This window comes from Sphaeramia orbicularis, chromosome 21, assembly GCF_902148855.1.
Source record: "Sphaeramia orbicularis chromosome 21, fSphaOr1.1, whole genome shotgun sequence".
Lineage (NCBI taxonomy): Eukaryota > Metazoa > Chordata > Actinopteri > Kurtiformes > Apogonidae > Sphaeramia > Sphaeramia orbicularis.
In genome coordinates, this window is record NC_043977.1 from 54,875,064 (window position 1) to 54,891,197 (window position 16,134).

Sequence of the window (16,134 nt, forward strand, 5' to 3'; positions counted from 1 at the left end):
AACTTTGCATGAGATTTTGCTCCTTTTTTTTTTTTTACTTTTTAATGTTTAATAAAGAATATTTGCATATATTAAAACAATCAAATTACCTATATATATCTGTATATATCTATATACCTATATATCTATATCTATCTATCTATCTATCTATATAAATATATATATATATATATATATATATATATATATATGTATATATATACACAAATAATACATGTGTACAGTGAAAGTGAAACTAAAGACGCTTTATTAATTCCTCTATTGCTGCATTTCCACTACATGGAACCAGTGTGACTCAGCTCGAATCATCTCCTGTTGTTGTGCACCTCATTTCCTTTCCCCTACCTTCAGAAACTTGTATTTGAGGGGGTATGACGTTTGTTGGCCGCACTGGACCTAGGCCCGGCGTTCACTCTGTCGCTACATTCACAAGCGTCGCTAAGTAGTGAATCAAATACGTGACATTCCTGTAACTGAATCCCATGCTGTGGACAAATGTTTGAACATATTGGAGGGATTCCACCCTTTAGAAGAAATGGAAGCTTTGACAGTGTTCCAGTGGACCTGGTGTCGTCTGTTTAGACCGTTTCTGCCTCAACGCCACGTTGGCTACGTTCTGACCAAAACAATGCAGCATACGCGTGACGTCACGAATGTGCAATGAAGGCTGAATCAATAAGCAGAATCGTCAAGCAGGCAGGCAAATGATTCCAAGGAATCGAGCTACTGGGATCCGGTTCTCAAAAAGAACCGGTTCTCGATTCCCATCCCTAGTTACATTACTTATTCCACTCCTGTATACCCTCTGAAAAGAAGCTGCCATGTGCACGGCGAACATTATCTTTCAGGTCAGCGATGAGCAATTATTGGTGGCTTCTCTTGAATCTTTTTAAATAGGTCAGTGAATAGAAGTCATCCAGTCCATTTATGATATCGCTGTGTTCAAGGCCTAGATGTCTGGCAGTGCAAACAGCATGGACCGCTGCCCATCCCTTTGACTGTCGTTTGTGCCAAAGCAGATAGAACAGAGCCGGCAGGAGCTGCACTCTGGCATTCAGCTGCCAGCGTCTGCGTGGATGTTCCCTTCTTCACTGGACATTGCGATGACACTGATGTTGCCTCAGACAACAGCGTGAAAGCAACCGATACCTGAACACCAGCTAGGGAACCCAAGGAGGAAGTAACAGCACACACATTAGAATTTACAGATCTGTGTATTTATTTAGTGTCCATTTACTCCCATGTTTTAACACAAACATCCAATCCTTATATTTTTAAAAGAGGTTTGTTTCTTTCCTTTTAATATATATGTTTGCAATTATTGACTATTTGTATTTTGCATCTTTGCAATATTTGCAACATGCACATTTCAACATACGCTTAGATTAGCTGCAGCTATTGATTATTATTGCAATTGATGAATCTATTGATTACTTTCTTTGACTTGATTAATCCTTCCATACATGAATTATAAGAACCTCAGTCAAGATTTTTTTCCTGTTTTTATTCCTTTTTAGGCATGAAAAAAATTATGCAATTGAAATTTTTTTTAATGAACCTTTTTTTCATGGAGTTACAAAAATGTCCACTCAGCTGGACACCATGTGTTTAATTTTGAAGCAAAAAAAATATTCATTTAAAATGCAATGTCAGAAAGTAATACACTGTTTGAAAACTATGAAATAAAAACATTTTTAATGTAGCTAATCTGGTGTTTTCTCACATTTTAACATACTCTAATACTAGTCATAACTCAGTGCATGGAGATAATATGCAAAAAAAAAAAAACTTTTTGTTTAAGAAAACTGTTAATTACAGTCTAATAACAATTGGCTATTGCTTTACACTCAAACATGTTACTGAAGATCAGGTGTATCAAGAACCGCAAAGTTACAATAATGGTATGAATTGCAATGCATGGGATGGTGCTGATATGGAACTAAAACCAAACCCAGGAATATACAAAAGAACATCTGTAGAATAGCTGTCCACTTTAGTGACCACTATGCATGAAAGGGTTAAATGCTTATTTGACGCATCCATTAGTCATATTACAGAAACCAGCAGTACGGATCATACATAAGGTTGGATTTCTAGAACACACTCATAATCTCTTTATTCAGTCAAAACTATTAAAAATCCATGATCTTGTAAAATATTATACAGTTTTTGCATTTCACAAATTCATCCCAGGGGCCGAAATGAACCCTTTGGTAGACCAGTTTTGGCCCCCGGGCCGCATGTTTGACACCTGTGACATAAATGGAACCAACATCCAACTGTGTGTTGATCCTGGCCTCATGTGCATCACAATAAGCATCTGTGTGAAACACAACAGCAGAAATGTCTGAGACTACATTCAGACAGCAGATTTTTTTTGTGAAATTTGATTTTTTTTTTGTATGCTCGTTCATTTTTCACATTAAATGCAACTTCTATCAGTTTTGAGTATGAACTGAATGCGACCCTGAAGTGACCCACATGTGCATAGGAGGTCCTGATGTCATACGTGACCACTCAGACACACACTGTGTTTACAGAAGTAAACACATTTTTCACACAGCTCCTCCTCTTTGGACGCAGAATTGTGACGTTTGCCGTGTGATGTGTTTGTTGTTTCAGTGACGTAAAGGTCGGACAAATGCGACCTGGCTGTTCAGACCAAGGTTCTAATAGTTTTGGATTTTTCATTATAGTTTAGTTTTATTTAATTTTGGACTTTTTTTTTCTCTAACTCAGTTGTAATTAGTTTTTAGAGCAGGCTTGCTAGTTTGTATTAGTTTTCGTTATTTTCTAAATGCTTAGTTTTAGATTAGTTTTATTTTCTTTATATCTTTTCTCTTCTTCACCGTCAAATTCAAATAAATCCCAGACAGGACTCTGCTGCTTTCTCCCAACTTTAGTCCATGTTTCCAGGTAGAGTGGGGACCAGAAGACGACTGACAAGAAGTGACGGACCGTTAAATATCATACGGGGCCAGCAGCTAAAATTGCTGGAGGAAAATGAATTGATTTCAAATCAATAAGACATTGACAAGGATGAAAACTTAGGGAATTTTATCCAGAATTTTTATACGTTTTAGTTAGTTTTGTAAACACACAATACGGTTTCAGTTAGTTATGGGGTTTTTTCTTTGAATTATAGTTTTTATTTATTTCAGTTAACTAAAATGTTTTTACAATTCTAGTTTTCGTCATTTCGTTAGTTTTCGTTTACGATAATAACCTTGGTAAAGAGCCAACGTCTAAAAATGTTTTCAATCATTCATTCATTCATTTACGTATTTATTTATTTATTTGTTTATTTATTCATTCAGTCATAAATGGACCAAGAAATGGTCATTTCTAGGGTTTATGTCAGTGTTTTTAACAATAATAACCTTGGCTCAGACTGCAGTCACATGGCAAAATATCAGATCCGTATCAGATTTAGGACCACATATGAAAGTGGCCTGGGTCGGATTTGAAAAAATGAAAAAATTAGTGCTGTTCAAACTGTCTTTAACAGATCAGATACAGGTCACATATGAGAAAAAAAAAAATTGGATTAGGGCCACATTTGCCTGCAGTCTGAACGTAGCCTAATTCTCCCTGATGAGTCATGTGGGACTGTGCTGCTACTGTCAGGGAAGATAAACCCACTCATACCAGGTTCAGCTGACCTCATTTTTTTGGAGACATAACGTTACTGAACCAAGACCTGACCAACTGAAGCATCCCCAGATGATAAACGCAGGTGGGGACTCTTTTTTTGGCCTGTCGGTGAATGTTAAAGCACTTCTGTGAGGTGGTTATGTTACAGATTTGTCAGATCAAAAAAAAAACATTTAATTAACCCTTTGATGCATGAATTATGAAAACCTTAGTCAAGATTTTTTTTTTTTTTTTCCTGAGTGTTTTTATTCCTCTTTAGGCATGAAATAAACAATGTGATTGAAATTTTTTTAATGAACCTATTTTTTATGGAGTTACAAAAATGTCCACTCAGTTGGACACTATGTGTTTAACCCTTTCATACACAGTGGTCACTCCAGTGGACAGTTCTTCTACAGATGTTCTTTTGTATATTTGTGGATTTTGTTGTTTTAGTTCCATATCAGCCAACACAGTGGACACTTATGCACCATCCCATAATAATACACTGACATTCATACCATTACTGTAACTTTGCTGTTTTTGATAAACCTGATCTTCACTAACATGTTTGAGTGAATACCAATTTGGGATTGTTATTAGATTGCAATTATCCTTTTTCTTAAAACATGTTTTTGTTTTTTTGTTTTTTTTTTTTTGGTATATTATCTACATCACAGGTGTCAAACATGCAGCCCGGGGGCCAAATCCGGCCCACCAAAGGGTCCAGTCCGGCCCTTGGGATGAATAAGTGAAATGCAAAAATTACACTAAGGTATGAACAATCCTTTTAGTTCAGGTTCCACATTCAGACCAATTCAATCTGAAGTGGGCAGGATTCAGTCAAATACTGTCATAATAACAGAAATAATGACAACTCCAAATGTTTCTCTTTGTAAATGTAAATATTTTCATGTATTTACAGTAAAACAAAGTATACTTTCGCAAAAAATGTGAACAACCTGAAATGTCTTAAGAAAAGTACGTACAATTTTAACAATATTCTGCCTGTTATTAAATGTTTTGTGTGTTTGTAGATCCACTGTGATCTGTAAGTTATAATGTACATGTGTAAATGATAAACTGAGGCAGAATATTGTTAAAATTACACTGATTTTTTTCAGTTTGTTCATGTTATTCACATCTTTTGAAAGGATAGTTTGTAGATGTAAACCTTCTCATAATGTAAATTTACTTTTTTTTGCTCCAAAACATAGAGAAAAGTTTGGAGTTCACATTATTTATATATTATTATGTTATTATTTTACTGGTTCGGCCCACTGCTGATCAAATTTAGCTGAATGTGGCCCCTGAATTAAAATGAGTTTGACACCCCTGACCTACATGAAGTGAGTAATAACTAATATTAGAGTATGTTTAAATATGAGAAAACATCAGATTAGCAGCATTAAAAACATTTTTATTTTATAGTTTTTACACAGTATATCAGTGAATACACATTTCTTGGCTTCAAATATTAAATGCATGGTATCCATCTGAGTGGGCATTTTTGCAACTCCATGAAAAATAGGCTCAAAAAAAAAAAAAAAAAAAAATGTCAGTTGCATTGTTTTTTTTCATGCCTAAAGAGGAACCACGGTCTTGTCTCGTCCTGTCCTTGTACACTTTCATCTATATGAGCCCTCCCTCTCTGTATATGTATACAAGCAAGGAACGGATGAACAAGCGAATACGAAGTTTGAGATTGTTACTTAAACACAAGCTGTAATTAAAAATAAATAGTTCAAGAATTTTCATTTTGTCTTCTTATCTTAATGATACAGGGGTTATTTGCTTTTGTTCTCAACAAAAGAAGATTACCCCTGTATAGTTAAAAATAGGACCAATGGCCCTGTAGCTTACCGGCCAAATTAAAAGCTTTGGGAAATGTATCCAGATGCCATTTATTCTCACCCAGTTCTGTGTATTTATTCTATTACAGAAATAGCCCATGTTTTGGTCATATTCCAATCAGATCTGTAAAAAATTCAAATTCCAACTTGATATAATTGATACTGATTTATTGGATCAATCCACTTCCTATCTGTTTTAATGGGGAAATTTTTCAAAGTTGCACCAAATCTAGAATCAGATCCGGATCGAAATAATTTCAATACTTTGTGTTGACATCATCATACAGAAGCTGTATACCAAGTTTGAAGTCAATCAGAACTGGAGTTTCAGAGAAGAAGACAATTGAATTTTTTGTAACGGACGACAGACGACAGCATGACGACAGTAGCTTACGGCCTGTTGGCTGGTAAGCTAAAAATGAAGTTGTCCTCCGAAGGGGGGGAGGGGTGGTGGGGGGTGGCGGGTTAAAAAAAAAAAAAAAAAAACAGGGAAAACTCATGATTAAGGTCCTCATAATTCATGCATGAAAGGATTAATTTTTGAGGCAAAGAAACGTGTTTAAAACACAATATCAAAAAGTGATATGAAAACTATGAAATAAAAACATGTTTAATGCTGTTAATCTCATGTTTTCTCATATTTTATCATACTCTAATACTAGTTATTACTCACTTCATATAGATAATATACAAAAGAATAAACCTTTTGTTTAAGAAAACTGTTAATTACAGTCTAATAACAAATAGCAATTCATTTACACTCAAACATGTTTGTGCAGATCAGGTTTATCTAGAACAGCATAGTTACAGTATTTGTATGAATTCCAGTGTATGAAATGGTGCGTAAGCGTCCACTGTGTTGGCTGATATGCACATAAAATAACAAAACCCATGAATATACAAGAGAATATCTGTCCACTGGAGTGACCGCTATGCATGAAAGGGTTAATTAAGAGTCTGTGTTTGAAAATAAAAACGTATTAAACAACCAAATCTAAATTTTAATGTAGTTCATTTGTACTGAATCTACACAAATGATCTGATTTTTACACGTAAATGTCATTTTACTTCAACTTCAAGATTTTGTAGAAAATACACAATTTATGACAATTAATTAAGTCGAAGGTCATTATCTCATCCAAACATCCTCACAGTTTGCCTCCCTGAACTGATGAAGAGAGCAGAAAGCATAATTATCTTACGCCGCAATATATTTTTTATTTTACAGTGATAAGAGGTTTGAAAAACCACACCGAATATACCACAATATCACCTCAGGGATAATGACTGAGAACCTCATCAGTTCTGCCACGTCCCTATCTCCCCAGCCAGACCTCCAGATAGCTGAATTTCTTAACGAATCCACTATGCCATGTATTTCACTCTAAATCCTCCTTTACGCTTTTCAGTTTTCGCCTGCAATGCCCAAATTGAATTCTTACGCCAGAGATATGGCCAGGGTGACTTGGAAAAAAATGTATAGACTGCAAATAGGCCAACCTTTTACACCACAGCTCCATGTCAGAGTGGTTGCTCATTAAATGTTATTGGGAAAGAAGGAAACCTGTACATCACAGGTGTCAAACATGCGGCCCGGGGGCCAAATCCGGCCCGCAAAAGGGTCCAATGTGGCCCTTAGGAGGAATTAGTGAAATGCAAAAATTACACTGAAGATATTAACAATCATTAGAGTAGAAATCATTTTATTTCAGGTTCCATCCAGACACATATAAACCAGTTAGATCTCAACTGGGTCAGACCAGAAAAACAGTATCATAACACTGGGTTACAAAAAAATGTTTTTTGCAAGTTGTCTAGGTTTTTTCAACTGAATTAGGACCATTTTGCGCCGCTAAATCCAAAAATGACATCTGTTTTTCTCAATCAGGTCAGGTTTTTTGGTAATTTGATTTTGAAAAATTTGATCTTTTCACAAAATATAATAATTAATACCAAAATAAGATTGGTAAGCACACTTTATGAAACTTGTGACTTGATTCCTGTTAGGTACAATGGTGTATTCACCGCAGATGCAGCAGAATACGTCAGGCTTATTTTTGCAAGATCTTCTAGTCGAAGCCATTTCATTCACCTGTAATATTAAAAAAAAACATTAATCATAATTTGGCAAAAGTAAAATCTTCAGAACTTGTTTGTTGCTAGAAGTATGAAAGAATTTTGTATCATATGATGTGAAAATGCCCATAAATGTAAGCAAAAATGTTCAAAAGCCAATATGTAGCATAGTTCAGAAAGTTGACCTGATTGAGCAAAATGAATGTGATTTTTGGATTCAGCACACCAAAATTATCCTAAATCAGCTCAAAAAACTGAAACAATAAATTTGTTGTTGACCAGTGTAATAACCTATAAATACTGACAACTGCAGCTTTTATCTGTTTTTTAGTGTAAAAAAGTGAAATTACATGAAAATGTTTATATTAACCCTTTCATGCACAGTGGTCACTCCAGTGGACAGTTCTTCTCCAGCTGTTCTCTTGTATATTCATGGGTTTTGTTGTTTTAGTTCCATATCAGCCAACACAATGGACCCTTATGCACCATCCCATAATAACACACTGACATTTATACCATTACTGTAACTTTACTGTTCTAGATAAACCTGATCTGCACTAACATGTTCGAGTGGAAATCAGTTACTAATTGTTATTAGACAGTAATTACCGGTTTCCTTAAACAAAAAGTTGTTTTTTTGCATATTATCTCCATGAAGTGAGTAATAACTAGTGTTAGAGTGTGATAAAATGTGAGAAAACATCAGATTAGCAGCATTAAAAATGTTTTTATTTCATATTTTTCACACAGTATATCACTTTCTGATGATGGGTTTAAATACATGTGTCTTTGCTTCAAAAATTAAACGTATGGTGTCGATCTGAGTGGACATTTTTGTAAATCCATGAAAAATAGGTTTATTAAAAAAAAAAATCTCAATTGTTTTTTTTGTCACATGCTTAAAGAGGATTAAAATCACTCAAGAAAAAAATATTGACTAAGGTTCTCATAATTCATGCATGAAAGGGTTAACAAACTATCCTTTTACAAAAAATGTGAATAACCTGAAGAAATATGAGCAACGGGAAATGTCTTGAGAGAAGTCAATGCAATTTTATCAATATTCTGCTTGTTACTAAATGTTTGGTGTATTTGTGATTGTAATGTAAATTGTAATGCACATGTGTAAATGATAAACTGATAAACTGAGAATAAACAGAATATTGTTAAAACTGCACTTGTTTTTCTTAAGACATTTCAAGTTGTTCACGTTATTCAGATTTTTAAGGAAACGTTGTAGATGTAAATGTTATCATAATGTAATTGTACTTATTTCACTGGTATTATTTTACTGGTCAGACCCACTGGAGATCATACTGGGGTGAATGTGGAACTGAACTAAAATGAGTTTGACACCCCTGCTGTACATTAAATAAAACACAGTGCGATGTCAGAATAGAACTAGTGAAAAAGCTCTGAAATATACATATCAAAAGGCAGTAAGTGTCAGAAATCATGCATTATGAAGGACCGATCTGCATTTTATTTCAAACACTGCAATCATGTACTAACACTGTGAAATGCATGTATTTAGAATATGCCTTTTGAATACACTGTAAGCCCGGATAAGTTGAGTTTACTCAAAAAATTTGAGGCAAGCGTTTGCACTTAAATGATTTGAGTAATGATCGACTAATCAATTGGTTTAAGTAGGTTCAACTTTAATGCTAAGAGTATGGAACTTAAACTATTAAGTAGAAAACACTAAAAGACAAGTTATTTGTACTTTAAATCTGTTGTAAAATCAACCCCACTATCCAACCATTCAACTCAGCATTTTAGCTTACACTGACTAATGTTCTCAATTGCAGCCAGAGTAAGTTATCATTGATTCAACAACTTTTTTTAAGTTAATCAAACTCAAATTCCTATTCCTGACCAAAATAGTTACGAAATTATTCAATTTAATATTTGTAGCATGTGTGGAAGTTAGCTCAATGTCACTAGCCAGTACAGGAAGTGCTACTATTTTGACAAGACATTAAGATTTGCAATGTACATTAACAGTCTGAGATGAACAGTAAATCCATAGTTCTTCCTCTGGCTCTGACTCATGGTGCAGCTCTACAAAAATACAAAAACAAACACAAAAAGACCAATAAACATTACCATACACACATTAAATCCAAATTAACACTAACACCACAACCCCGCTGAACCCCTGCACAGAAAAAGAACACATTTACAACAACATGCCCAATACCCACAATGCAATGCACAGATAAAAAGGTGTGGTCATGACTAAAACTCAGTGATTTAATTCCATTCAACTTAAACTTTTTCATACTTTCAACTATGTCTACAAATTAGTAGAATATACTCAACATTTTATAGTAACATTATAAAACTTAAATCATTTAAGTGCATTGTAATTAAAGCATTTTAGTTAATACAAATTCTGGGTTTACAGTGTACAAAGCACACTCTAAGACCAAATAAGTCGAGTTTACTTAAAAAATTTGAGTAAACTGGTTGCCTTAAAAAATTTCAGTAAAGAGTAATGAAAACTTGAGTGTATGAAACTTAAACGCTTGATTTGAATGGAATTACTATTTTAAGTACAACACACTAAATGCCAAGTTAATTTAACTTCAAATTAGTTGCAATGTCAATTGTTTTGTATAATCATTAGACTTTATATCATCAGTTCATTGGACTCAATTCCAAGTTGATTTATATTAAAATCTTTTGGAATATAAATTACTTTGTATAATTATTCAACTTAATATATTTCCGTGTGGATGGAAGTTAGACAGGAAGTTAGTTCAATGTAATTTGCCAGAGCAGGAAGTGCTTTTAATTTGGTGGAACTTATAGATTTATATTGTAGAACACTTTTATCTGAACAGTAAATCCATAGTTCTTCCTCTGGCTCTGACTCATGGTGCAGCTCTACAAAAATACAAAAACAAACACAAAAAGACCAATAAACACTGACATACACACACTAAGTCCAAATTAACACTAACACCACAACCCCGCTGAACCCCTGCACAGAAAAAGAACACATTTACAACAACATGCCCAATACCCACAATGCAATGTGGATATAAAAAGGAGTGGTCATGACTAAAACTGAGTGATTTAAATCCATTCAACTTCAGTGTTTTTTTTACTTTTGACTGTGTCTACAAACTAGTAGAATATACACTATATTGCCAAAAGTATTTGCTCACCTGCCTTGACTCGCATATGAATAAGTGTTTATAGGACATCTATTGGAAAAGAAATTTGTGAGTTAGTATAAAATACTTACTAACATATTCACTAACCATTAGTACATGTCTGAATAGTGGATGTGTAAGCATAAATGCACGACATAACTGGTTTGTATGTGATGAAATGCTAAAGGTTTAAATGCTTAATCCATAATTTATCAAGTATGAAAATACAATCATTAAGCACATTGTAGATGAGCTTATTAATGATAGGGATGCACCGATACTACTTTTTCCAGACCGAGTATGAGTACTTACATTTGAGTACTTGCCGATACCGAGTACCGATACAAGTCCTTAATAATCCCATTCCAGTCCTTAGTTCCTTTTGTAAATGTGCTTTATTGTCGTTGTCATTAGTCTGACTGGAACAAAATGCTGCTACTGACATTTAATGTGTTGGAATGAGCATTTATCAATTAATCCACCAGGGGGCGCTGCTCTGAATTAACCATACTGGACAAATACCACGAAGAAGAGGAAAGTTTTTTTTGAGAAGAAGAAGAAAGTCAGTAATAACAAACATGGAGACGACAGAGGGAACACTAATGTGATACTAATGCTGCAGCGTTTTTTCTGGTAAGGTTTAAAAGTTTTGCTTCAGCAGGAAGAGAAAAGAGAAATGAGGGATAAGTTTTCACTTCCGCTGGCGGCGGTCCGCACCGCTCCTTACCCCTCTCCGTCTGGGTACGAATCCTCCATCACCTGGAAAACAGATGGAATGTACGCAGAGGACGGACAGAACGCTGCGTCTGTATCTGTCTGTGTCTGGAACGTTACTGTCAGTCAGCGTTACTTTTATCACCATCATTTATTTGGTTCAATCTCCACACTCTTCACACTCCACACACATTATTCCTCCTCCTCGTACCTGCTGCACTGAACTGGGAATGTCACACAGCCGTAAGTGGTATTGGTGCATTTGTATCAGATTACTGTTACGAGTATGAATATGAGTACACACACTGAGTATCAGAGCCGATACCCCATACTCGTATTGGAATCGGTGCATCCCTAATTAATGATGAGTAAAACATTTGTAACTGTGCTTATAAACCATATGCTAATGAGTATTCATGTCAGAAATATGCTTTATAAATGATGAATTCAGTATTTGTTAATGTTTAATTAATGCTTCATAGTGTGTACTTATTATGAAGTGTTACCCTGTAGTTTGATTATTGCATTTCACAAAGTCATCCCACGGGCCGGACTGGACCCTCTGGTGGGCCAGATTTGGCTCCCAGACCGCATATTTGACACCCCTGGTCTAGAGGGTGGCAGCCGTACACATCCCTGTTGTGTGAAAAATTTTTTTTTTTCCTTTAAGTTTAAAAAAAAAAAAAAAAAAAGAAAAAACTGTTAATGAAATGTTCAATCCCCACACAGTCTTATCCTAAGCCTAACATTAAGACTGATCAGTTCCATTAAAGTAGATTAATGGAACAACTAAACGGCTCTTAACTGAAAGGCAAATAAGGTCAGTCGAATTCATCACTATTCTTGCATCACAGTCCATACCTGCAGCACTCGCAATTTCTTGCAGCTCTAGCCAAAAAATATGGCCTTGCAATATTTTTTAATGTCACATTAACATTTACCATTGGCCAACTAAACTGATGCAGAGTATTCACAGACTGTAGACATTTTGTTGAGCCACTCATATAGATGGAGAAGCAGGATTTATTTCAATAATAAAACTAGCTTCACCCCCAATTTGTGAATCAAGTTGACAATATGTGCTTGGAAAGAAAGCTCCTGATCAACCAGAATGCCAAGGAGCTAGAACTGGTGACGAACCCTGTCGGAATGCTTTGGGCAGTTATCATTAACTGAAGAATCTCTGGCTTTTCATGTTTTATGTTAAAAATACCTTGAGGTTGGTTTCGTGACCATATAAAAGCAATTTCACTGTCTGCAGACGAGACTTGACTGTGGTAACAGAAGTCTGTAAAAAATCAACGCCTGGGCAGTTGAGGAAGAGCTGCAGTAGATCAGTGTGTGATCAGCATAAAAATGATACGCAACATTTGACATGTCATCCTACAAATAATTAATGTAAATAGTAAATTATATGGGTGCTAGGAATGAGCCCTGTGGCACTTCTTTGGAGATATTAAGGAGGAAGAACCATGAGGTCATGGGGTCACATTGACCATCGTTAACCTTTGTTTTTTTGGGTTTTTTTTTTTTCTAACTTGTCTTGTCCATCATCAGAACAGCAGAATGGTAGTCTGGCTTCTTTTGGTGCTGAACAAATTTGCTTTGCCAAAGGAAACTTCATAAAGTATATGAAGCTATTCTACTGTCTTTATTATGAGTTTTGTTGAACCACATTTTGATGCTGATGTTGGTGTGTGTGTGTGTGTGTGGGGGGGGTGTTGAGAAAGACAAAGGTGGCGAACCATGGTGATAATTATAAAGGAAACAATAACTACAACCAGAACTGAGTAAACTGGGCAGAAGAGACAGGAAAAAAACAAAACAACAATAAAATAAAATAAAATACATAAGACCTGTTAACCATCCAACCTAAGACCATCATTAAAGGTGCAGGAGACTTTTGTGACCAATTTTTCATCAGATCTGTCAAACCTCAGTCATATCCTCAGTATCATGAATCTGTCAGTCTGTCTGTCATTACTCAGCTGAATCTCTTGCATCATGGTGAACAGTTTCTTAGTTCCATCCACCAGAAACAAACCATGTGTTTACAAACAGAACCGGGAGGGAACTCGGGCATCTTCGGACTTTTGTTGCGACGTGCATTGTGGGAAAGGCAGGTTCGCGCAGTCACCTGACAGCAGCAGCAGCAGCAGCACAACAACCATATGATCTTATATGGATGAAACAAACACGACACGGAAACGGCTGAAACGCAGAAACTCTGTAGGAATATGCATAGAGGGAAGAGAGCGCCTGCTGTTTCCGTGTTGTTTCTGTTCCAGCTGCAGCTGCGCGAGCCTTCACTTCCCACAATCCACATCGCGACAAAATTCCGAAGATGCCCGAGTTCCCTCCCGGCTCTGTTTGTAAACACATGGTTTGTTTCTGGTGGACGGCACTAAGAAACTGTTCACTATGATACAAGAGATTCAGCTGAGTAATGACAGACAGACTGACAGAGTCATGACACTGAGGATATGACTGAGGTTGGACAGATCTGATGAAAAATTAGACACAAAAGTCTCCTGCACCTTTAACCTTTGGACAGCAAGTGTATTTTTATTCCATCATTTTGTTAAAATGAACATTTGTGCCAGGTTTTGCAGCTTTCTGTCAAACTGCTCCTGAGATTGTGTGGTTTAAATGTAGTGGGAACAAACTGACAAGCATGAGCACAGACAGATGTTACAGAAATCCGGTGTTGACTCATTGCTTAGTCTCTAACACAAACATACACTAGAGAAGCAAAAACTTTCAGTCACCAAAGGAAGTGTCTATAAACTAATGTCAGAAATACATTCACTAATTGTGTCCGTGAAGAACTAAGAACTAATTAGAGCAGGGGTGTCAAACTCATTTTAGTTCAGGGGCCACATTTAGCCAAATTTGATCTGAAGTGGGCCGGACCAGTAAAATAATAACATAATAATATACAGACAATGTCAACTCCAAACTTTTCTCCATGTTTTAGAATGAAAAAAGTAAAATCACATAATAAAAATGTTTATATCTACAAACTATCATTTAAAACAATGTGAATAACAGAAAAAACTGAAATTTTTTAAAGAAAAATAACTGCAATTTCAACAGTTTTATGCTTCAGTTTATTATTTACACATGTACATTATAACTGACAGATCACAGTGGATCTAGAAATACACAAAACCTTTAATAACAGACAGAATATTGGTAAAATTGCACTTCTTAAGACATTTCAGGTTCATACTTGTTCAGGTTATCCTTTTTTTAATGAGAAATTATAGCTTGTTTTAGTATAAATACACTAAAATGACATAAAAATGTTTACATTTACAAAGAGAACATTTTCGAGTTGTCATTTTTTATAGGTTATTATGATAGTATTTTACTGGTCTGACCCACTTGACGTTGAATTGGTCTGAATGTGGAACCTGAACTAAAATGATAAATATTTTCAGTGTAATTTTTGCATTTCACAAATTCATCCCACGGGCCGGATTTGGCCCCCGGGCCGCATGTTTGACACCCCTGAATTAGAGCAAGAGTTGTTAAGAATATTAGATTCCCCTCTTTAGAAGCATTGAAACCCTTTGAAAGGTTGAGTCTGAACACGTCTTGTGTGTGTGTTGGTTTGGTTTCATTGGACTGCTGCAGTGGATTACATGTGAATGAGACTACTCTAGGCGTGTTTCAACCACAGGAACTTCAGGGTAGTTTTACGGGGGCGGGGCTGATGGTTGCGTATCTCCACTGCAGGAACCACCCCCACCCCCACAAATCAAATTACAGGAACTTTTATGGGCTCTAATCTCGTCCCTGCTTTGGGATAGGTACTCCTGAAAACTTATAGGTGAAGCTTAAAGCAGGGGTCTCAAACATTCAAGATTCAAGAGTTTTTATTGTCAAATGCACAGCAAAACAGGTAGTTATACTACGCAATGAAATTCTTATTTTGTTCATCTCCCTAAAAAACACAACACATTAAAAATAAATAAGAATAGGGGAAACAATAGTAATAATAAAATCAACTATAAAAAATTAAAACAATTAAAACCAGCAGTAAAGTGTTCTGTGCTATCAGTATGTGCTTGTGTTGCGTCCCGGGGGCCAAATGCGTCCCACCAAAGGTTCCAATCCGGCCCCTGGGATGAATTTGCAAAGTGTATAAATTCCACAGTCAAGGCTGTGGAACTCATTTTAGTTCAGGTTCCACATACAGACCAATATGATCTACAGTCAAATAATAACAGCAGAAAAACCGACAAAAAAGAATGACTAAATATTTTCTTCTCAGTTTGATGTGAAAATAATCTTAAATTATGTCTATAAATAATGACAACTTCAAATTTTTGTCTTTGTTTTAGTGCAAAAAATAACATTAAATTATGAAAATATTTACATTTACAAACTATCCTTTAACAATAAAATGTGAATAATCTGAACAAATATGAACAACCTGAAATGTCTAAAACAGTGGTTCTTAACCTTGTTGGAGGTACTGAACCCCACCAGTTTCATATGCGCATTCACCGAACCCTTCTTTATTAAAAAATACAATATGATTTTTTTCAAATTCAAGACACAGGTATATGTTTTACTGGTGCACAAAATGAACCGTGCATTAACATCACTGTGCTCAAAGAACAAAACCAATACAGTGCATGAACTTACAACAAATTCCATACCTTTTCACAAAGACATGACCTTTT

At 35.5% G+C, this 16,134-nt stretch overlaps 1 long non-coding RNA gene across 1 annotated transcript in view; it reads right to left on the reverse strand.

Annotated features, from left to right (window-relative positions):
* Positions 1–2,385: 2,385 nt before the first annotated feature.
* The window catches only part of LOC115411898 (uncharacterized), a 118,131-nt gene continuing 104,382 nt past the window's right edge, over positions 2,386–16,134 (reverse strand). The window contains exon 3 of the long non-coding RNA XR_003934279.1: positions 2,386–2,516. This is a non-coding gene — a long non-coding RNA (uncharacterized LOC115411898). The remainder of the gene's footprint in view (positions 2,517–16,134) is intronic.